Genomic DNA, 24,177 nt, shown 5'->3' on the forward strand with positions numbered 1-24,177 from the left:
GTATGCTCCGCAGTTCCCGCCATTCCCTTGTTGGCCCGCTAGTTTTAGCTGGGAAGTAAGTCCCCTTCCAGTCTGTGGGGTTCCTAGTCACTGAAACCTACTTCCGATTTCAAATGGGAAATGAAGTCTAGGAGCCTCTTCGTTAACCAATCCCCGGAAATCTCAGGCATGTGAGGTGGGAGGAGCCAGAGCTCCTTATTTCTGGTTCCGAAGTGGAGTCTACCTTACCTGGTCGTTAGCGTGTCCACTACTTGCAGTGCTGTTTCGAAGATCTTTGCCCACTCTTGCATTAGTTGTTTACTTATTTTGGCCAGTTTTGTGCTTGCCCCCTAGGGTAAGGCAGAACCGAGTGAGAGAAAGGGGCCCTAGAGGACCTCTGAGAAGACCCCATTCTTATCCCGTGGTTGAATAAGTGGGCAAGTCACAGTCTTTCCAACCTATGTCCTCGAGAGTGAAACGGAGATCAAGGACGTCTGCAAAGTTATCTATGGGAATTAGCATCCAAGCTGAATTCTTCATGCCAGTTACAGCAGGCATGAGGCTCTCCAACTCACCATTCCTGCCACAGGTTGACGTAGGATTCTTTTCCCCTGACACACTTTCATTTCCGGTTTCCGTTGGAAGACAAAGTCCACATGGCTCAGGTTCCTGTGTGGGAGCAGAGACTGCATTTATAAGACTTATTTTTCAAGGATGTTCCTATGATAAACAGCTTGAGAAGACAGAAATAATGTCTCCTTCCAGGCAAAGATCTGGCAATCTGACTCCTCATTATAAAAGATTCATTCAGGTTCCCTAAGCTTCCTCCTGTGGCCCACAGGTTCCCAAAAGGCTTGTGGGAATTAAGGGTCAAGAAACTGGCTCAAGTGACTATAATCTGACTACTACTATTGCTGTTGGATTAAACTATCCTTTGTCTCTGACCCAGAATTCTTATCTACCAGCATTCCTAAGACTGTGGCATGCTGACTTGGAATACTGAGAGAGAAAAAAAAAAATGTAAAACATAAAAGTTGAGAATTATGTTTTGTTTCTTGGACAAAAATGAGGACTTAAGCCCAGGACACAGTATGTCACTCTGAAAGACTGCTCCAAAGAGGTAAGAGAGGGGCCAGGACATACTGGAGTTCTTGCAACAAAGACCAGGTTGTTGGAATTTCAAAAGATTACTGTTAATTAAAAAAAAAAAAAAAAAAAAAAAAAACAGACATCTCAAGTTAAGGAATTTTACACTTTTCTGTGTATGGGAAATTCCAAGAGTCTGGGCTCGCTGAAATCCTTTGATATGCACCTCAGCAGTCTGGGGCCAGTATCCTGTGGTTTTTCATCCTGAGTTTCCTCAGGCCCTGTCTGAAGCTGGCTGTAGCCGTTGACTGCTAGATGGCATCCTCTTTTGATCCTGAGTTCCTTCAGGGCTCATCATCAGGTCAGCATTGATGTGATGGCTTGATAGCTGCAACATCTCTTGTTTACTGATATGGCACACAACATTTTTTTCATTATGCATGTTAACATGCAAGTAGGCCAAAATCTCGGGCCCTTGATAGTCCTAGACAATTTCCTTCCAAACTTTTAGTCAGAATAGCCCTTTTCCCACAATACCACGGAGATGGATGCCACCAATTCTTACTGCTTTCTGCAGTGTTTCTTATGCATGGTCAGTGATCCTGCTGCAATCACCTGGGCTTTCTAAAAGCACAGATTCTTGAACGTACTTTTATCTACTTGCCTCTTTGGGGAGGGGGCAGGAACCTACATTTTGCACATGCCCTCCAGGTGATTCTCAGGTACACTAAAGTTTGAGACCCATTGCTCTAGATCTACTCATCTAGTTGGTCTCCAGCTATGCTTATTGGTTCAAAAATTAACCTTAGAGGCAATATCTGGAAAGGCCACAAGATGGGGCTAATAACCCCACATTCTAGGCACTCCTCTGGAGTATCTAGTTTCTCCTAGTCTCATTTTCTTTAACTCTTTTATCTGTATGTCCCAGTTGCTCTGTGAATATGTTTTGCTATCTGTTTCATGCCATTCATATGATTTTCTTTGTTCGTTTTGTTGTTTTTTTCCTAGGACTCTTGAGTAGGACCACCAAACAAAACAAGAGTAAAGAGTTGACGTTCCCGTCGTGGCACAGTGGAAACGAATCCAACCAGGAACCATGAGGTTGCAGGTTCGATTCCGGGCCTTGCTCAGCGGGTTAAGAATCCAGCGTTGCCATGAGTGTAGGTCGCAGACATGGCTTAGATCTGGTGTTGCTGTGGCTCTGGCGTGGGCCGGCAGCAACAGCTCCAATTAGACCCCTAGCCTGGGAACCTACATAGGCCGTGGGTGTGGCCCTCAAAAGACAAAAAAAAAAAAAAAAAAAAAAAAAACACCCAAATGTATTGCTTTTTTTTTTCTTTAAGAAGAATACAAAGGTTACCGTCAAACCAATAAGGTCCTCCAGTCTTTCTGGAAATCCGGAAAAGACTTGGTCCTATTCCAAGCCACACCGGGGCCAGGGGCAGCCTGGGGCATGACCTAGGGCATGTTATTTTACTTTTCTTACTTCCTTTTCCTCAACCGTTAAAGGAAAGATTGGACAAATTGCTTCAAATTCTTACTAGCTCAGACACTCTGGACTTTTTTGATTCTGTGCATTATTTCAGGAAAGAGGGTGACTAAACCTTACACACAGACCAGGAAAGAGAAGTCTTGGTGATTGTAACTAATGTGTCACCAGCTTCTGTTTCTTCTTCCAGTAAGAATGGACCAACTTCAGAGGCCCTGAAATGCGGTAGAATTTCAAATTCCTCTGTATACCAGCTAAACTGTTGCGAAAGCCCACTGCTAGTTCTTCCTATTGTAACTTGCCTCACCCCATGCCCGGGCATATTTGTCAGGCATTGCTACATTTCTAACCCCGCTGCTAGTAACACATACATTTATGTAAGAAAAATATTGCTAGGTGCAGAAAGAACAGCTTTTTTTTTTTCTTTCTTCTTTTTAAAAGCAGTTGACTGAAAAGTGGCTATGAAGTAAAAAGCTGTTAGATAAAAGGAACCCATTTTAAATATAAACCTACAATTAAATTGAAAGTAAAAGGATAAAAAAGATACACCATGCTAACATGAATCAAAGACAGGTGGAGTGGCCCTATTAATATCAAAGTAGATTTAATATCAAAGAATATTATAGGAATAAGGAAGATGACTGCTGTACCTGACAGTTGCAGCGCTGACAGTAGCAAGAACCATGAACTTGTTCAGTAATATATCGACATTTTTTGGTTTTTTTTGGGTTTTTTTTTGTCTTTTTTGCTATTTCTTGGGCCGCTCCCGTGGCATATGGAGGTTCCCAGGCTAGGGGTCTAATCAGAGCTGCAGCCCCCGACCTACGCCACAGCCACAGCAACGCGGGATCCGAGCCGCGTCTGCAACCTACACCACAGCTCACGGCAACGCCGGATCGTCAACCCACTGAGCAAGCGCAGGGACCGAACCGGCAACCTCATGGTTCCCAGTCGGATTTGTTAACCACTGCGCCACGACAGGAACTCCTATATCGACATTTTTGAGTCTAATGGTTTTTTGGGTTTTTTTCCCCTCGTTTGGCCACCCTGTGATATATGGAGTTCCTGGGCCAGGGATCAGATCCGAGCTGCAGTTGCAAACTACAGCGCAGCTGCAGCAGCGCCAGTTCCTTAACCCACTCTGTGGGGCTGGGATCAAACCTGCATCCCAGTGCTGCAGAGATGCCATCAATCCCATTGTGCCATAGCAGGAACTCCTCAGTTTGATGCTTTATGTGGAGGTGCAGTGATGGCTTGGGCCTTTTCTGAGGCCTCCACCTTGGAGAAGATGAAGGCAGGAGCTCTGAGTTTGATTAATGCAGGGAGAACTCCCTTAAGAAATAGTGCTTAATGCAAGTGACTAGAGAAACACCCACAGTAGTAGCTTGCCTGCCTCTGGGTCATATTTGGTTGCAGACTTCTTTTATTTGATCCATATGCTTTTTCCCCTCTGTACCAATTGTGGCCTTCTAAGCTTCAACTTTTAAATTGCAACTCAAAGTGATTAAACAATAAAGGGATACATGGTCTCACATTACAGAAAGTCTGGAAGCAAGAAGGCTCTGTCCAACTCAGTAACACTGAGACCCCCAGAATCTCTCCATCTTTCTGGCCTGACTATGGCAGCCTTTTGGTTGGAAAATTACTGCAGCTGCTCCAGACATCTTATCCTGGTATAAACCCATGTCCGGAAATGAAATAGGACCATTTCTCCCTAATATATCAAATTTTCAGAGCCAAGAAACCTTTCCTACAAACCTCCAGAAGACTTTCCCTCACACCTTACCAATCAGAACTGGGTCACGTGTCCACCTCTAAATCCAGCACCAGCAAGAGGATGAGACCCCAGTGGCTGACCTGAATCAATTAGGCTTTACATGAATCATGTACTGGAGGGATGTGCACTGAGACACATTTGAGGTTTGGCTATTTAGTATGAAAGAGGGGAAAATCTCCATTAGGTAAGCAACTACAGGTTTAGAACAGGTGCCGACATATGTAATTTGGGAGATTCCCCATAAAAACAACAAAAACAATTTTTACCTTTGCTTTTTTTATTGTTGTTTAAAAAATTTGGGGAGGCGTTTCCATCGTGGCGCAGTAGTTACTGAATCTGACGAGGAACCATGAGGTTGTGGGTTCGATCCCTGGCCTTGCTAAGTGGGTTGAGGATCCGGCATTGCCGTGAGCTGTGGTGTAGGTCGCAGACATGGCTCGGATCCTGAGTTGCTGTCGCTGTGGCATAGGCTGGTGGCTACAGCTCCGATTAGACCCCTAGCCTGGGAACCTCCATATGCCACTGGAAGCAGCCCTAGAAAAGACAAAAACAAAAACAAAAAAATTTTGGAGTTCCCATTGTGACCTAGCGGGCTATAAACCTGACTAGTATCCATGAAGATTCGGGTTCAATCCCTGGCCTTGCTCAGTGGGTTAAGGATCCCATGTTGCTGTGAGCTGTGGTGTAGGTCACAGACCACACTCAGATCCCAAGCTGCTATGACCGTGGTGTAGGCCAATAGCTGCAATTCCAATTCAACCCCTAGCCTGGGAATTTCCATGTGACACGGGTACAGCTCTTAAAAAAAAAAAGGGGGGGGATTTGCATTGTGCTAAAATAAGCATAAAATTTACCATTCTAGGCATTTTTAAGTGTGCAGTTCAGCAATGTTAAGTATAATCCCATTCTTGTGTGACCAATACTCAGAACTTTTCCTCTTGCAAACAAACTCAGAGCCCACTTCCTCCTCGCCTCAGCTCCTGGCAACTACCAGTCTACATTGGGTCTCTAAGAAGCTGATTACTCCAGGTCCCACACATAAGTGAAATCAAATAATAGTTGTCTTTTTTCAGTTGTCCTCAGAGTTCATCCACATTGTAGCATATGTTAAGAGTTTCCTTCCTTTCGTAAAGCTGAATAACCTTGCATTGTACGTATCTGTCACAATTTTGTTTACCCATCCATCCGTGAATGGACACTTGGGTTCCTTCCACCTCATAGCTCTTGTGAGTGATGCTGCTGTGAACATGGGTACACAAATATCTCTTCTTTGAGACCCTGATTTCAATTCTTTTGAGTAGATACCCAGAAGTGGAATCTCTAGGTCTATTTTTACTTTTTTGATGAACGGACACACTGTCTTCTACAATAGATTCATCATCGTACATTCCCACCCACAGTGCACAAAGGGTACCAATTTCTCTACATCCTGGCCAATACTTATTTTCTTTCTTTGTTTCTTTTTTTAAATAGTAGCCATCCTAATGGATGTGAGATGATATCTCAGTGTGGTTTTGATTTGCACTTCCCTAATGATTAGTGATGTTGAACATCTTCATTTGCTTCTTCGCCATTTGAATATCATCCTTAGAGAAATGCCTACTTGTGCCCTTTATCCCTTTTTTAAAATCACGTTATTTGTTGTTGTTGTTGCTGGGTTATATGAGTTCTTTATGTATTCTGGATGCCAGCCTCTTACCAGATATATAATTTGCCAACATTTTCTCTCAGTTTGTGCCTTTTCATTTTGTTGCTGTTCATTTTCATTCTTTTTTCTTCTTTTAATGATTTTTACTTTTTCCATTAGCTGGTTTATAGCATTCTGTCAATTTTCAACTGTACAGCAAGGTGAACTAGTCACACATACATATATACATGCTTTTTTTCTTACATTGTCATGTTCAATCATAAGTGACTAGATATAGTTCCCAGTGCTATATAGCAGGATCTCATCACTTATCCATTCCAAAGGCAATAGTCCACATCTATTAACCCCAAATTCCCAGTCCATCCCACTCCCATCCCCTCCCCCTTGGCAATCACAAGTCTGTTCTCCAAGTCCATGAATTTCTTTTCTGTGGAAAGGTGCATTTGTGCCATATATTAGATTCCAGGTATAAGTGATATCATATGGTATTTGTTTTTCTCTTTATGACTTACTTCACTTAGTATGAGAGTCTCTAGTTCCATCCATGTTTCTGCAAATGGCATTATTTTGTCCTTTTTATGGCTGAATAGTATTCCATTGTGTACGTATACCACATCTTCTTAATCCATTCATTTGTTGATGGCCATTTAGGTTGTTTCCATGTCTTGCCTATTGTGAATAGTGCTGCAATGAACATATGGATGCATGTGTCTTTTACAAGGAAAGTTTTGTCCAGACATATGCCCAAGAGTGGGACTGCTGGGTCATATGATAATTCTATATATAGTTTTCTAAGGTACCCCCATACTGTTTTCCATAGTGGTTGCACCAGTTTACATTCCTACCATCAGTGCAGAAAGTTTCCCTCATTTTCATTCTGCTGCACAGAAATTTTTTACTTTGATGTAGTCCAATTTATGTCTTTTTATTCTGTTGCTAGTACTTTTGATGTCATATACAAGAAATTATTGCCAATGTCATGAAGCTATCCCCCTGTGTTTTCTTCTAAGAACTTTAAAGTTTTAGGTCTTAGGAGTTCCTGTCATGGCTCAGCACTTAACAAACCCAACTAGTATCCATGAGGACATGGGTTCGATCCCTGGCCTCGCTCAGTGGTTAAGGATCTGGTGTTCCCATGAGCTGTGGTGGAGGTTGCAGATGTGGCTGGCATTGCTGTGGCTATGGTATAGTCTGGCAGCTGTAGCTCCAATTCGACCCCTAGCTAGGGAACCTCCATATGCCATGGGTGTGGCCCTAAAAAGGTTTTTAGGTCTTATGTGTAGGCCTTCAATCTATGTTGAATTAATTTTTATAGATGGTGTAAGGAAAGGATCATTCTCTTGCATGTGGATGTCCAATTTGAAGAGACTATCCTTTCCCCATTGAGTGGTCTTGGCACCCTTGTTGAAGATCACTTGATCATAAGCCCAAGGGTTCATTTCAGGATTCTCTATTGCACTGGTCTCTATGTCTGTCTTTATGCCAATGCCACACTGTTTTGATTACTGCAGCTTTATAATAAGTTTTGAAATATGGACGTGTGAGACCTCCAACTCTGTTATTTCTTTTTAAAGATTATTTTGATCATTGGAGTCTGTTAAGATTCCATAAAATTTTTAAGATGGATTTTTTTTTTCTATTTCTCTGTTAAATGGTGTTCAGATTTTCACAGGGATTACATTAAATATGTAGATCACTTGGGGTAATATTTCCATCATATTGTCATTCAGTCCATGAACACAGGATATCTTTCCACTTATTTGTGCCCTATGATTTCTCTAAGCAGTGTTTTACAGTTTTCAGTGTGTTAAGTCCTCCATTTGATTCTTTTTGATACTATTATAAATGGAAATATTTTCTTTTTTTACTGGTTTTTTTGTTTTGTTTAGTTTTGTTTTTTGCTTTTTAGGGCCGCACTCACAGCATATGGAGGTTCCCAGGCCAGGCGTCAAATTGGAGCTATGGCCATTGGCCTACACCACAGCCACAGCAATACTAGATCCAAGCTGCATCTGCAGCCTACACTATAGCTCACAGAAATGCCTGATCCTTAACCCACTAAATGAGGCCAGGGATCAAACCTGCAACCTCATGGTTACTAGTCGGATTCATTTCCGCTGAGCCACGATGGGAACTCCTGGAAATATTTTCTTAATTTTCTTTTTGCTTTTTGTTTGCTTTCTGTTTGTTTTTGCTTTTAAAGAAGGAAAGATCTGGCTACATTGCTACATGAAGCTCCCTCTCCTGCATGGCAGGGAAGTTGAGCTGAATAGCAACTGGTCCCTGTAGGAAGGACATTTATTCCTGTTTGCCACAGTCCCTACCCAGCCATCTTCCCTCACACTCCTTAGCATTTGGGGTTTTGACCCCTGGTTTGGAGGTCCCCAGTGAAGGCTACACACTGCTGCTACTAATTGTGAAGGAGCAAGGGCAGTAAAGACTCAGTACAGACTGGCAACTTGACAGCTTGACAAAATGAAATCTATGCTCCCATTCCATGTTCCTAAAATTTGTCTGTAAGCACCCAATTACTTTATGGCAAACATTTTTAACAGAAAATTTTCTGAAATACATCTTGTGCTTTTTCTTCTCAAAAATAGAGGATGCAGAACATAATTCAAACTTTTCTTCGTGATTTACTGAAATAGACAGTAATTACTGAGCCAGGCTGGGTAATAACGGGGTACTCTCAGGAGTTAATGAAGTGTGCAGGGTTCTTTGTCCCTTAAATGGCCACAGATGCCTGTGATCTGCAGGTTCTTGCATTTGCGAAGCAATTTTTTTTTCTTTCTTTTTTAGAGGCTCTTCTTGCTATTAACAATGAATTTGCCTGCAGCACCCTGCTCTCCCACCCTAGTCGATGCTTCTGGCACAGTGTGGGCTGGGAGCTGATGGCCGTGTTTGTTAGACTCACTGGCATCAATAATGGCAAGTCAAGGTTCCCACAGTCACTCTGTTGATTCAAAGCTTTTCCATAGGCTGTGGGAGACCCGTTGGGCTCACTCACGGTTGGGGTAAGGAAGGGGAACCAAGAAGGTCCAAGTCACAGGAGTCGACCCAGAGTGGGCAGGGTGGGCTCCCCTTCGTGCAGGCATCCTCCAAGCCTGTCTTGCAGCCCACTGTCCTGCGACCACCCTGGGGAGCTACAGAAGAGCTGGCAGCAATGTCTGGGCTGTGGAAACTGCCTAAAATAAAAATACTCTTCTGCCTTATCCATCTGCCTTCCCTCTTGTATACCCAATTAATTTTTCACTGTATTTAATGCAGCTTTATTTTTCCCAAGGAGATTCACTTTGAGTTATGTCCAAAAGCGTTTTTTTTTTTTTTCTCCTTTGTGGAAAAACATTTATTTACTTATTTGCTTATGTATTTATTTTGGCCACACCCTTGGCATGAAGAAGTTCCCAAGCCAGAGATCGAACCTGTACCACAGCAGTGATAATGCCAGATCCTTAACCATTAGACCACCAGGGAATTCCTGGAAAGACTGTATTTATTTTTAGCTTTTCTTCTATGAACATTTTCAAACACAAATACTAGAAAGAACAGTATAATTAACCCCCTACGTACACATCATTCATCTTACGTCAGTTCTCCATTTTGCTGTTTTTGTTTCTCTTCTCCCCTATACTGTTGGGAGTGGGGTATGGAATATTTTAAAGGAACCATTATTTTTATTCCAGGACCACATTGTTTAGAGTTACAACAGGTTATAATACCTTCCATTCTTGTCTGCTATGAGCCGTTAACACTAGCAAGAAAACTTAAGCGTACTATTTCCAGTCCTCCCAACAACCCTGTAGTGTCCATTATTTCCATTTTATAGATGAAGATATTGAGGTTCTGCCTCAATTTGCATACAAAAGAAATTAGGCCATGATGGTATATATTAGGATGCAGTTTAGGCTTTGATAACAGAAAGGGGTCAAGTGCAGTAACCTGAACAATTGAAGTGCATTTCTCTCTGGTGTAAAAGTTCCGCCAGGTCCAGACCATGTCTGAGACTAGCATGGTGGCTTGATGGCATTCATTAGGGACCCAGGCGTCCTCTCTCGTGTTGCTCTGCTACTCCCAAGGCCACAGACCAAAATAACTGCTCCGGTTTCCACCTTCAGTTAGTAGTAGAAAAGGGGGAAGTTCCCATCATGGCTCAGCGGAAACAAATCTGACTAGCAACCAGGAGGACGCAGGTTGGATCCCTGGTCTCACTCAGTGGGTTAAGGATCCAGCGTTGCCGTGAGCTGTGGTGTGGGTGGCAAACCCAGCTCCGATCTGGCGTTGCTGTGCCTGTGGCCTAGGGCAGTGGCTACAGCTCCAGTTCAGCCCCTAGCCTGGGAACTTCCATATGCCATGGGTGCGGCCCTCAAAAGACAAAAAGGAAATGAAAAAAAGAAAGAAAGAAACCTACAAAAATAAATTTAAAATAAAATTTAAAAAAAAAGTAGAAGAGGGACTAGTGGAGGGCATACCTGTTCCCTTGAAGGATTTGAACCTGAAGCTGCACACATAACTTCCACTCACCAGCCATCGCCCAGAACCTAATCCCACAGTCATACCTCCATGTCTTTACTTCCCGCTCACCCTTCAGCCCACTCCATCCAACTTTTGCCTCTTCGCTAAATTTGCTCCAGGCAAGAGCCTGACTTTAAGATCTCTGTTTCCTCTTACTTCTGCCCCAGACAGTCTGACCCATCCCTGTGGTTTCAAATGCCAGCCAGAAGCTCATCAACAGCTCAGACCACTTTCCTGAGCTCCAGTCCCAACACCTCTCAGGATGGGAGTGGGAGACAGGTTAGAAGAAACCTGTGCACAGAGTCTGGGCAGAAGATAAACAGGCCATTAACCCGGGTAGGAGCAATAGGACTAGAAAGAAAACAGTGACTAAGAAAGATGCTTGGAAGGATTCCCAGGACCTAGAGATTGAGTGGCTCTGGAGTAATGAAGGAAAGGCAAAGGTGACTCTGGGATTTAACGTTTGGTTCCTCAGATAACATTTGACCCTGTCACCTTAGCCTTTCATGGGCAACACTAGACAGAACGGAAGAAGACCTGAAAATGGAGTCATCCACCTCAGGGAGTTTCTCAATGTCTCTTTCATAAGTAAAATATATGATGCTATGATTCTAGGAGCTAGATTTTGGAGCATCAAAAAAATTGCTGAAGACTTCAACAACCTCTGAAATTTTTGAATATCTGACAACTTTTTTTCCCCCCAATGAGAATCTGGTGAGAATGTAGTTTGTAGATTTGGCCACACTGAGGCAGCATACTCAAACTCGCCTTTTTTTAAACCAGTCTGGGGTCACCTTGCTCTTGAGTTCCCACTGTCACCACCTGGCACAGACCCTCCACAATTCATGCAGGCCCCCAAACTTCACACCGCTGGACCTTCATCACCTCATTCCTGATCGCAAGAAGACGGTCTGGCCACCTGCTTTCTGATGCACTCTGACAGGTTCCTTGCAGAGTGGTCCAGTTGCCCCTTTCCCCATAAGTCCCCAGCTAAATCCAATTTACCCCAACTGACTCACCTTGCTGCCCAAGCCCTAGCCAAGGTCTCCCTGGATACCTACTTGCATGTCTTCTGACTGCTTTGCAGACCCTGGTATCACCCGGTATTACCTGGTGTTGAGAACATGGCTAATTGGTGGACAGGATGAACAGGACTGAGCACCAGTAGTCGTGGCCGTGAGCTCCATGGTAAGTTGTAAGTTGCCCTGCATGAGTGGGGGGAGCCTGGGTGCAGAGATTCTGATTTTCACTAGACTTGGAGTGTCATCCAGGTATCTTTATTTTATGTTATTTTTTATTTTTTCGGCCACCCTGTGATATGGAGTTCCCAGGCCAGTGATCAGATCTGAGCCGCAGCACAAACTAAGCTGCAGCTGCAGCAACATCAGATCCTTAACCCACTGTGCCGGGTCAGGGATCAAATCTGGGTCTCGGGGCTCCCAAGATACCACAGATCCCACTGCACCGCAGCAGGAACTCCAAGGTATCTACATTTTAAAAGCCACTGATCATGCCAGGAGAAACAGTGTGTGTGGTTCATTCATCTCAATCCTCTTTTCACAAAATGGGGAGAATTAAGTGAAATATAAATGCAGATGAAATGTAAACTGAATGCTTCCTTAGCACAGTGATTATTTAGACATGCTCACCAAATGCTGGCTTTGCCTTTCCTTTTTCCTTGGGTGGCTGGTTTGCAGAGTTTGGAAGCAGGGTGTGAGAAAGTGTCACGGAGGGGGTGGGAAGGGTATCGGGTATGAAGGGCTGCCACGTGTGGCTGCACAACTTTAGGGGGCACCATGTTTAGTTAGGGCTGCCCTGGTGAAGAGCATCTTCTAGAACTGTGGGAGATCCAGCCCTTCACAGGGTGCAGAATGAAGAGGTTTAGAGTGGGGGCTCTGGAGAAGATGCGGGGGAACGCTGAGTGACACACCAGCTTTTTGACCTTAATGCTAAGCCCTGTTCACCTCCTCCTACTCAGGAGAAAGTCTGGAATCTTTCCAGTGATAGGGAAAGGGGTTGCTAAGTGCCCTTGAGTCACTGCCTCAGCTCTCACTGCCCTGCTGGCCTGAGTGAAGAGGTGAACCGGCCTCTTGGTTCTGGGCAACAAAGTGGGCTGCTGTGAGCAAAGGCCACTCAACTTCTATGACTGTTCTTGTGCCGCACTCTGGTCCTGGCTGTTACAGGGCAAGGACCTCCTCCATGTTGTTAGGGCTTTGGATGAGTTCTGCCAAGATCCTTGGTGAGAGTCACCTGGTCGCTGGTGCCCCCAGAAGAGGCTGGGCACTTTAGGTCATGAAGAGAACAGGAGGGACAACAAGGACGGCAGTGTGACAGGCAAGTGACAGTCTCCACCTCTGAAACCTACCTGGGGGCTAAGAGGAAACACCAACCTCTAAGCATGACCTTCCCAAGTTTCCAAGTGGAGGGAAAGGCAGAGGGAGGCGTAGTAAGAATTGGGAGCTCCACTGCTCACAGGGGGCAAAGAGCAACAGAAGACACCTCCCCCCACCCCCCACCCAGGGTCCGCCGTGGCCGCCAGGTGGGCACTTGTAGCTCTAAGAATTGGCGGCGGCGTCTATTTCAGAGTTTATGGTAAGAGGCTGGAGCCGCACACACGCTCAGCACCGCAGACAACACACCCCACCCTTTAAGGAAGTGGGGAGGAGAGCAGCAGGGGTGTGGTTAAGTCGGAGGGGGAGAGGGGAAAACACAAACCTGTCAGCGCTCTTACTCAGCGGAGGCCTCCGGAGCCGCCGCGAAGCCCCTCCGAGGAACCCCTTCCTTACCTGCGCAGTCCCCGCCGCACCTGTACCTGCCGCAGCCCCGCACCTGGCCGAGCCGAAGAGCTGCCGCCGGGAGCCGGCGCTTCCCTCCTTGTGAGTCCCCCTCCCGCGATCGGGGCTGAGCGCCCGGCCAGAAGTTGGAGGCTGGACGAGGTGGGAGGTTGGGGGGACCCGGACGCGAGCGAGTTCCTGAACCAGGAGCCACGCACCCAGAAGTGGAGCTGCGGGTGGGGGGTGGGGTGGGGGAGGGGATTCTATTTTTGGAGTTAAGTTGAGAGTAAAGGGTGTTTCTCCCTCTTAGTCCTCTTGACGTATTCAGAGCGGAGAGGCTGGGGCAGGGGGTGATGAGAGGGCGCAGAAAGGCCACCCGCCTCTAAAGGTCAGACTGGAGAGCTTTCCCAGCTCAACCGCAACTCCGGTATTGTAGCCCTTTGCCGCGCCCAGCTCTGCTCCTGCTGTCCCCTTTGGCAGGCCCACCCTGGTCACATTCCCACACACACCCGGCTGCTCTCCCCATTTGATTCTTGCTCCGACTGGAAGTAAGCAGGGTTTGGCGAGGAGTAGAGACAGAACAGTGTGTGTGTGTGTGTGTGTGTGTGTGTGTGTGTGTGCGCGCGCGCGCGCGCGCGTGCGTGTGTGTATTGTGGGGACTAAAGTTACACCGCTTGCTGCCACCCTAGGTCTTTGCAAAACTATTTCAGAATGCCCCTAAGGGGTTAAATTCTGTGCCGCCTTCTCCTCCTGTCAGGCTGTGCGTGGGCAAAGCCTTGGGTGGGTGAACAGGCGACATATGGGTGATGTTCTGAGCCCACCGAGCCCCACCACCTGCCCTAACCCTCAGCCATCTGACGCTGGAGTCTCCCCACACCCCGAACTTGGAGCTCAGTCCAATCAGGCTCCTTCTCTGAGGGGCTTGGAGGTGAAGGAGAGCGGAATTGTGGACACGGAGGGGGCATTCTCCAGGGGGATTCAGAAGCCAGAGGAGGAAGAGCTTTCCTATGACCCATAGCTGGACAGGAGCCCTCAGGCAATCGGTGCGGAAGGATCAGCGAAGGGGCTCGAGGTGTTGTCTCCATCCCTTGTGGCCAAGGAATGCAGTAGTGGAACTTTCACGCCTCGGGGTGGCTGGAGGGAGAGGAGGCAGAGAGGAGAAAGCGAGTGGAGATGGAGAGGGGAGGGAAGGAGTCACATTCAAGAGACCAGCTCCAGCAGGACCCTCTGCTCTTGTCCCTCATTCAGTAAGCATTTGCTGACTTCCTACCTGAGGCCAGGTGCCTGGGACCCAGCCCTGGGGCGGTAAGGGGCAGGTGCTGACCAGCCCAGCACTGGGGGTTGGGAGGAGCCCATCACGATGTCCAGGAAGGCTTCCTGGCAGAATTGACTCTAAGTGGGGACCTGAAGGATCAGTAGAATTAGCCACAGGGCAGGGGGGGGAGGGGGGGAATGAACAGCACAGGGCTCAGCAAGTGCTGGACCCAAGAGCAGAAGCAGCAGCGTGACGCACCCAGGAAACTGAAAGTAGCTCGGGTGTTCAGCACATGGAGAGTGCAGAGGCGAGGTGAGCTGGAGAGGTAGGGAGAGATGGCGCCAGAAGGGCCTGCCCAGGCTGCCATGGCAACTCCTGTTACTTGGGACCAGAGCCATCAGCCTCCGCTTGACTCAGGGCAGGGCTGCCAGATTTAGCAAATGAAAATACAGGTCGCTCAGATTTGAATTTCAGGTAAGCCACGAATATCTGTCAAGTATAATATATATCCTAGAGGTCATGTTGTGGCTCGGCAGTAACAAACCCGACTAGCATCCATAAGGATGCTGGTTCTATCCCCGGCCTCGCTCAGTAGGTTAAGGATCCAATGTTCCTGTGAGCTGTGGTGTAGCCCAGCAGCTATAGCTCCGATTTGACTCCAGCCTGGGAACTTCCATAAGCTGTGGGTGTAGCCCTAAAAAGCAAAAAAAAAAAAAAAAAACAAAAGAAGAAGAAGAAGAAGTATAAGTATGTCCCATGCAATATTGGGGATATACTTACACTAAGACATTACCCACTGTTTATCTGAAATTCATGTAAACTGGGCGTCTGGTGTTTTATCTGGCAGCCCTCCTCTAGAAGGAAGCTGAGGGTGCTCCTGTGCTAGGAAGTGAAAGGTGGAGGGTGCCCAGGCACCAAGTGGACAGCCTCAGGACATATTATCTTGTGACCGGTACTCCTAGATTCCACTTTGAGGCTCCTTCTCTGATTAACCATGTTATTTCTAAAAACAACAACAACAACAACAAAAACTCCGGGAGTTCCCATTGTGGCTCAGCGGTAACGAACCTGACTGGTATCTTTGAGGCCACAGGTTCAATCCCTGGCCCCACTCAGTGGGTTAAGGATCTGGGGTTGCCGTGAGCTGCAGTGTAGGCTGCAGACACATCTCAGATCCAGTGTTGCTATGGCTGTGGCTGTGGTGTAGGCCGGCAGCTGCAGCTCTGATTCACCCCCTAGCCTGGGAACCTCCATATGCTGCCCTTGAAAAAACAAACAAACAATGTCTTGGTCTTTGGAGCCTGATGGACCTGGATTCCAGCATAGCTTGGCCACTTGCCTGCTGTGAGGCATCAAGTAAACCACTTAGTTCCTCGGGCCCCAGAATCTCTTTCCAGAAATAAGGACAAGAGTATCTGTTTGCCCAGGTAGTTGGGTGGCTCCTTATAAGGAATGTAAATTGCCTGGGTCATTCTTGTCAGCATTGCCGTTGACCTGCTTCAAGGGGAGGAAATACCCAGCTCTTGTCTTGGAAGATGGCAGGGGTAGGGAAGGAGTGACTCCAAGTAGAATTCACTGAAGGGAAATGGGAATGAATTAAAAGGGAGGGAGAATCCAGGTAATACACCTAGCACAGTGCATGACACAAACAGATTCACCATGCAATTTAGCTGTTGATACTCCCATTTTTATAATGAGTACCTTATTAGAAAAATAGAGCTCAGGGGTAGATAAAGTAAGATGCCTTGTTTTGACTTTAATGGGGGCATTTGTAAGAGCAAATTAGGGGCCTCCTAAATGGGAACCTGGAGGGAGTTCAGAATTTGTTCGGAGAAAGAGGAAATGGAAAGTGCACTTCCCTTGAAGGAAATGTTGGGTTAAAAATGGTGCCTCTTTCCAGTGGCTAGATCTCCCCATCTCTCCCCTAGATCTTGCTCAGTGATAGCATTTGGTCCCCAGCCCTTCAGAACAGCATCTGCCAAACAGTATTCAGAGAAACTCTGGGCCAGAGATAGTTACAGATGTTCCACTTGTGAAATGTTTAAATGTGTCCGGTCTCAGAAATTTGTCCTGCATGTATTTGCATGATCAAGGCTATGGTCAGTTATGTGGAGACGCCCTCTGTATCATGAGGCTTAGCATTCTCTAACTCTCACTTTAGACCCTGGTACTGGGTTGGGGGAGCACCCATTACCACACCAAGGGCAACAGCATTCCACAACTAGTGACCATTGATGTGGGTGTGGTTCTGGGACCAAGCCAATGTTTCTAGGGACATCATTCATCCCATAACTCTAGCCTGGACTCAGTGGTGTCCAACTTACAGATGATCTTTAGGGGCTGGACTCTGTGTGCCTCTGACCTAGCATCATGCATCCCTCAGACAGAGACCCTTACCCGCTCCAGCCTAAATCCTCCTACTGAAGTTCACACTCTTTTCCCACTGTTGAGAGGACTCTGGACAAGTACATCTCTTAGCACCTAGCCCTCCATGGTGACAGCCATAGTTCCATGTACTCTGAATCCTGCTAAGACAAGTTCAGTTGAGGTAGGGGAGGGGAGGGAGCCGAGCTTGGGTGAATCCCTCATGGTAGGTTTCCTGATCCCTAGTTTTCTCCCTGCCCAGGAGTCATAGACTTGGGACCATGTGGCTCTGCCTGGGTGGCTGAGGGGCTCCGGCAAAGAGAGGTCTTTAACAGAAGTTCTTTTTGGCTCCACGATCAAGTTTCTCATAGACTCCAGGCCAGTTCTAGGGTGAAGGAGGCGGGCAGGGAGAGGGGCGAGGGCCTCTGCCACACTAACATGGTTGTACCCAGACCTGGTCAGTCAGCCTGAGCTCCAGCTCCAGCTCTGGAACCCACTATGTGACCTTGGCTTGCCCGAGTCACGCAGTCCTCTCTTTGTCATCTCTGGGATGGAGGTGACAAGAGGGCTTTTTGTGAGAGGACACCAAGAGACATGTTCAAAATATTAATAGCCACTAAGGTGTGGGCAAGGATCTAACAGAAATGACCCCACGGTGTCCACGGTCACAGGGATTCTAGGGTGTGGCTGTGGCAGGCAGTCAGGGCACTGGGGTACCGGATATCTGCCAACTTGGGTAGACTATTCAAATATTTTAATGTCAGTATTCCCTGGTGGCCTAGCACTGAAGGATCTGGTTTTGTCACTGCTGTGGTGCGGGTTCAATCCCTGGCCTGGGAACTTCTGCATGCCTCAGGCGCAGCCAAAAAAAAAAAAAAAAAAACCCAGTATTATAATGTCCCAGATAGCCTTATGCACCAGCTTAATAGCCTCGACTGTACATAAAACATTCAGTCCTTCCTCAGGCACACAGTAGGCATCCAATAAATGTTAGCTCTCCTTATCATTATATTGATTTACTTAGAGTTCATCTGAGCTGGCGGGGAAAGGACATCTTTTTTTTTGCTGGGGAAAAAGGTCATCTTCTAAAGGGCAGAAGTGGGCATATGTAGGCTGTCTCAGGGACGTGCTTCATGGATAAGACAGAATTTGCTTCTTGTCCCCACCCCCACCCTACTGTGTCTGTGAACAGCCAAGCCTCATTAGCTCTTTGACCAGCAAAGAGACTTTCTATTCCTGCCCCTCAGACCCTGGAGTCCACATGGTCATTTAAGGGGCTCAGAGGACCGACAGGCAGGAGAAAATGGTGGCTTCACTCTCCAGGGTTCTCCATACCCAGCACAAAGCTCTGAGCTGTGCGAGGGGGTGGCGGAGGGAGAGGGGGCAGCTTTTTGAGTCACTCTGCTGTTTCCCAAGGTATAATTATTACTCACGATGACGGTTTGATTAAGAGAGCAGGCTGGAGACTGCGTATTCCAATGCACTTTTTACCTAGACACGGTGGGCGGGTTGATAGGGGCGCCGGATGTTGTTTCCAAGCAACGCTCCAGGTCGGCGGTGGGTGGGCTGCAGACCCCAGCTCTTACCTTGCCCAGCACTCAAGGCAGCCGGTCGACGGGATTAGAACTAAGATAACCAACGCTGGTGCTGGGCAAGGGGAGCCTTCCCCTTTTCTCTCCTGGTGACAGTTCACTAACATTTTCCTCCTCTCCCATTGCCTTCTTCCCTATTGTGGCCTAAAATCCACCCACGCAGAACCTGGCACCATCACTCACTAGGCAGGGGCTCGAAGGAGTGCACTCGTTCAGTGTTTAGAGCTCGCTGTTGGGCGTAGTTTTTATCTCGTGGACTCATCTCCCTTTCAACAGGGCAGTTCTCCCAACAACTTTGCAGGCACCAGGACCACAGTCCCCCTGCTTCGTGCACCTTCCTCCTCTGAGGGTCTTCCAGTTGGTTCTCTTGGACTCCCCAGCTGCTGAAATCCCAGTGGGACACACATGGGCCCATTGGAGATTCTTCCCCGAGTTCTGGTTTAGTTCTTCTGGGGGAAGGGGTACCATTACCTGCCTGTGAGAGACTGGTCCCGCCTCTGGTTGGGGCCACTCAGAGCATCACATCTTTCTCTGGTTCCTAAATTAATGTTGATTCCCCCCCCACACACACACTTTCTCCCTGGCCTCAAGAAGTCTCTGTGTTCTCCAGGAGCCTTTGCAATGAGAAACCAGCTCTCCTCTCCCTTAGGTTTAGGTGTACGCTCTGCCCCACCCCCAGTTCCTGCTGCAGGCAGGTTACCAGAGATCTGATACTCCAGCACCTTCGAAGATGCTCTTACAGGCATTTGTTTACCTTTGGTCTGCTCTGTACGCAGATGCTGGGCGCCGAACCATGGCCATGTCCATTTAGGCGGTTGTGAGTGGATGTCCCAAGCTAAAGTTCCCAACCCCCAGCTCATCACTGGCAGCCTGGCAGCCTGGGTGAGTGGAAAGAAGATCAGAGGTCAGGAGACACAGTTCTGGGTTTAGATTCTTCCAGTTGCTAGCTGTGTGACTTTGGGAAAGTCGCTTCCCTGTTTTCATTTGAAAATGAAGATAACAGTACCACATCTCTGACAGGGTCATTGAGAGAAACACTTAACTTGTGGGAAAATGCCCCATAAAACACCGCCAGGCACGATCCCTAGGAAAATGAAGACTTTCAGGTCAGAAAGACGTGGGTTGAGTCTTGGTCTGTTACTTTCTTCCTGGGTGACCTTGCCTAGTTATGTAACCCCCTAGAGCCTGAGGTTTCTCATTTGTGACTCATTTTCAGCATTTGTTTAATATTTCTCCCCTTCTTCAGCCCCTTCGTTACTCACAGAACGCAGTCTTTCCCCACCATGGAGGGGACATATCTGTTCTCAGTAGGTTTACAGTCTGGTAGAGGACATAATACATAAAGGTAAATAACTGTCAGATGAGATGTGGACTTTGGTGCCACAAAAGAGGCACCAATAAAGTGTCATGAGGTCAGAGAATGGAGAGAATTCTTCTGTCTGGAGAATCTGGGAGTGCTTCCTGGAGGAAGTGGCATTTGGAAAAGATCTCAAAGGATGATTGGGGTATGGCCATGGAAACTTGGGATGCTGGCTGTGGTCAAAGAATGTAAATAAAAGGGAGGCAGGAAGGCACCCTTTGAATGACTCATTTTGGCTGGAGTGAAGAGTATCAAAGGACAATAAAGATAAGGGTGAAAAGTAAGATAAGACTCAAACATGGTGGCTGAGGGGTTTGGACCTTATTCTCAAGGCTCTCAGGAGCCATTGGACTTTATTTGGAGGGCAGGGAAATGTTGATATATGAACTCAGGTGAAGGGGCTGTGATCACATTGGGGCAGCAGCTTATAAAACGGATCAGAGAGAAGCGAGCTTGAGGTCTTAGGAGGAGCATGCGGGAGACTCTTATAACAGTTCTTGTCTCAACAGTCAGGATAAAGTATGTAATTTGGGATGATTTGGGGGGTCCTGGAGCCTATCTTCTGGTCATCTGGAGTTTCCTACGTTCTCTGAGTTGAAATAGTCCTTAAAGGGATCTAAAAGATGTAGGGTTTATGGGAACATCAAATTGTTTAGGTTATATAAGTAATTTGTCATTCCCCTTAAGCTCCTCCTTCCTCTGCGTTCTTGGTTCATACATAAGCCCTTTCCATGGACCTCATCTGCGGCAGCTGTGCACCAAGTGCCAGCCTGTCTAGAGGTGTAATGGCAGTCTCTGTACCTCAGCCTCCTAGAGAGTTCAGGAGGAACAGGCACTTAAATCTGCCATCTCTTTATCCACCCACAGCAGTTCAGACAAATCCTGGGCTCCGCCTCCTGCCTGAGCCCTCTCCCTTGCTTCAGCTCTGCACCTCCAAGAATCTCTAAAACAGTTTCCACTTGAGTAAGTCATCTTCGGTGCTACATGTTGAAAACTAAACTCATCATTTTCTTAACCAGGCCATCTCCTCTGGCGTCCTTCCTGCTCATGCAATTGCAGTTATCCTAGACAGTCCACTCAAAAACCTTGGAGTTATCTTCCCTTTCCCCTCTGTTCATATCTTACCCATCTCGAATCCCACAGATTTTTTCTTCATGCCTCTCATTCCTTCCTTCCCTTTTCCATGTCCCTGCTCAAGTCTGAGCCACACTCCCTAATATCACCTGATGTTGCCTAAGAGCCTCTCCTTATCTCTCATTCCCTTCGAAGCTCCTGTGCCTCTAGGCAGATCCAGATCCCTTACCTTTCATTTCCTATTCCAGGCTCTCTGCAATCTGACCTTCACTCACCTCCTATCCTAACTTCCCCATACTTTCCAGACTAAGTCCTTCACCCTAGCTAGCCTGGTCTGCTCACTGGTTTCCATCAAACCTCTCACCACATCCTCCATTCTGCCTGAACCAACAGCCCCTTCCACTGACTTCAATCAGACTCAGATCTCACCCCACCCACTCTTTCATTCTTCTAGACTCCCTCAGATTCCCAGGTTTGGGGGTTCCATCTCCCTCCTTTTTTGCACACTCATGCCTGGTTCCCTGGGGCCAGATGTGATCTTCCCAGTTCCCTGTGCTGGGCTTCACCAAAGCCAGTTGCGACAGAGCAAGGACCGAGTTCTGCCTTGGGGTTAAGATGCTCTCCTTGCCTCTGGGGGAGGTTTCCTAGAGCCCAGAGAGAGGGGGCCAGCAATTTAGAGCAGGAGCTTGACAATTCCTTTGCTGAGCCACTCCTGTGTCTCTAATCCACTGGATCCTTGCCTTTCCACCCTCATCCTCCCGCTTATGGATCTTATCCCGGCCAAGCCGAATGACAGGAGAAAGACAGGGAGTAGGAAAAAAAGCAGGGAGTAGGAAAAAAAGCAGGGAGTCTTGGCAGAAGGTGATGTCACTTTGGGGATACAGGGGAGAGATTTACAAGGCAGAGGTTGGCAATTTTTAGCAACCTAGACTTCCACCCACCCATGCGCAGGCCTAAGGCTCGCCATGGTGGCTGCATGCTGAGCCATCCAAAGGCTCACACTGTCCCCATTGTGGCCTCTGCACCTTCTCCCTCTTTCTTTACCCGACTCTCTGTCTAGAAAAACCCTTTCTTTACCAGTTTGCTAAACGCTTAGCTGCCAACCTGTGTTCACTCCCAGGGAGAGGTGTGGGGACAGAGAGAACACTGTCTAGGGAGCCTTGTCACTGCCTTGCCACGTGACCTTGGGTGAGTCACCTGGGTGGCTTTCATTTGTACTTACAATAAGGGGGTTGGGACTTCTTAACTAATAGAGGGCTTTCTTTGGCATCGATCTTAGGTGGAAGCCAGGGCTGCCCAGGGTGGAAGGGGGAGGGCAGGTTCGCCAGGCCCTCTGCTCTTTCCACAGTGATCCCTGCATCACCAGGGATCAGGTCATGGGGCACCCTCTCAGGCCTCCAGCTCTTGTCCTCATTGTTTGTGTGTGTAAACACATACACTGGAGAATGGGTCTAGATGCAAGTGAATTCGGTAAAGAACAATCTCAAAGCAAGGAAGCCAACCAGGGGCATGGTGTGTGTAGGTGGGGCGGCAGGGGGTATTGCATATGTGAACGCCCTGGGAGAAGATGCATAATTTTCTGTATGTTTATGGGAAAAACATCCAAAGCTTTCATCTGAGCTCCAAGCAACCTAGGGTTCCCACCAGTTATTAAGAACGACCCACAAGGTGTTATAATCAATTTTACAAACTTTCATAGAAATGACCTTAAACTTAAGCTCCATTTTAATTCAATCGAACGAGGCTGAAAGCTCTGTTGAGGTCAGAACCATGTCTGTGGTTGAGTCAGATGGACAGATAGTGCCTCACACACTGTTGGCATCTAATACAGACCCTTGGGCCTTCCGACAAGGGTGGTTGTATAAAAAACAGCTGATGTCAATGTATACACATTTCCAAATATTTAATATATGATTTTAGCGATGCACATTTAAAATCCCATACCATGTATACTAATACATTTAAAATACAGCATTTCCCCTACTCTCCCCGTTTACGAAGCAGTCACCACTTGACTCACATCTTGACATCACTAGAACCCTGTTTTGAACCTGCTATCTGTGTTCTGGGCTTTATCATCATCCTTACAGTCTGAAAAGAGTTGGCTCTTTCTTATTAACCCAGAAAGTGTTTGTTTCTTTTTAAAATAGCAGCTTTTTGGAGATAAGATTCACATACCATGAAATTCATCGTTTTAAAATGTACAGTCTGGTGGATTTTAGTACCTTTATAGAGTTGTGTAACCATCATTGCTGTCTAATTGCAGGACATTTTTATCTCTCCATAAAAACCTTGCCCCATGAGCGGTCACTCCTCATTCCCACCCCCACCCCTCCTCAGTCCCTGGCAACCACTAATCTACTTTCTGTTTTTAAGGACTTGTCTATTTTGGACGTTTCATATGAATGGAATCATGCAATATTGTGGGGGTTTTGTGGCTGGCTTCGTTCATTTAACATAATGCTTTTAAAGTTTATCCATGTCATACCATGTATTGGACCTTCATTCCTTTATATCGCCAATTAAGATTCCACTGTGAGTATATTCCATATTTTTCTTAACCGTTCATTAGTTGATGGACATTTAAGTTGTTTCTACTTTCTTTTTCTTTCTGCTGAACCCACGGCATATAGAAGTTCCCAGGCTAGGAATCGAATTTGAGCTGCAGCTGCGACCTCCACAGCAGCTGCAACAACACCAGATCCTTTACCCACTGTGCTGGGCCGGGGGGTCAAACCTGCATCACCTCTGTAGTGACCCAAGCTGCTGCAGTCATTTTCTTAACCCACTGTGCCACAGCAGGAACTCCAAGTTGTTTCTGCTTTATTAAGCATTATGAATAATGCTGCTAGGAACATTTGTGTACTACAAGTTTTTGCATGGACATATGTTTTCATTTCTCTTAGTTATATACCTAGGAGTAGAATTGCTAGGTCATATGATAACTGTATTTATGATTTTGAGTGATGGCCAAACTGCTTCCACATTTTACACCCACATCAATAATGTGTGATGGTTCCAATTTCTCCCCATCCTCATCAACACTTGTTATTGTCTGCAGTTTTGATTCTGTCCATGCTCATGGACATGAAGCACTATCTTGTGGTTTTCACTTGCTTTTCCCTAATGACTAATGATGTTGAACATCTTTTCATGTACTCATCGGCCATTAATATGGCACTTTGAAAAATATCTAATCAAATCCTTTAAAAGGAAATCTTTTTGACATCCACAGTGTAACAACTTAGTGCATGGCTTTTTGAAAAA

General features: G+C 46.7%; 1 protein-coding gene across 22 annotated transcripts in view; it reads left to right on the forward strand.

The window, feature by feature from the left end:
• The first annotated feature begins 9 nt into the window (after positions 1–9).
• Positions 10–24,177, forward strand: part of PTK2B (protein tyrosine kinase 2 beta) — a 143,582-nt gene continuing 119,414 nt past the window's right edge. For 7 of the 22 annotated variants that reach the window (XR_014828416.1, XR_014828417.1, XR_014828415.1 and 4 more), the window contains exon 1: positions 13,170–13,367. The gene's annotated coding sequence lies outside the window, so the exon portion shown is untranslated. Of the gene's footprint in view, positions 1,100–2,073; positions 2,226–11,578; positions 11,680–12,538; positions 12,826–13,169; positions 13,428–24,177 lie in introns of those variants that run through there. The other 15 variants (XM_084997734.1, XM_084997742.1, XM_084997749.1 and 12 more) reach the window with 6 other exon arrangements.

This window comes from Sus scrofa, chromosome 14, assembly GCF_054392235.1.
Source record: "Sus scrofa isolate SSC_HxYL_T2T_F1_AM1 chromosome 14, Sscrofa_HxYL_maternal_Yorkshire_Landrace_v2.0, whole genome shotgun sequence".
NCBI classification, from domain to species: Eukaryota; Metazoa; Chordata; class Mammalia; order Artiodactyla; family Suidae; genus Sus; species Sus scrofa.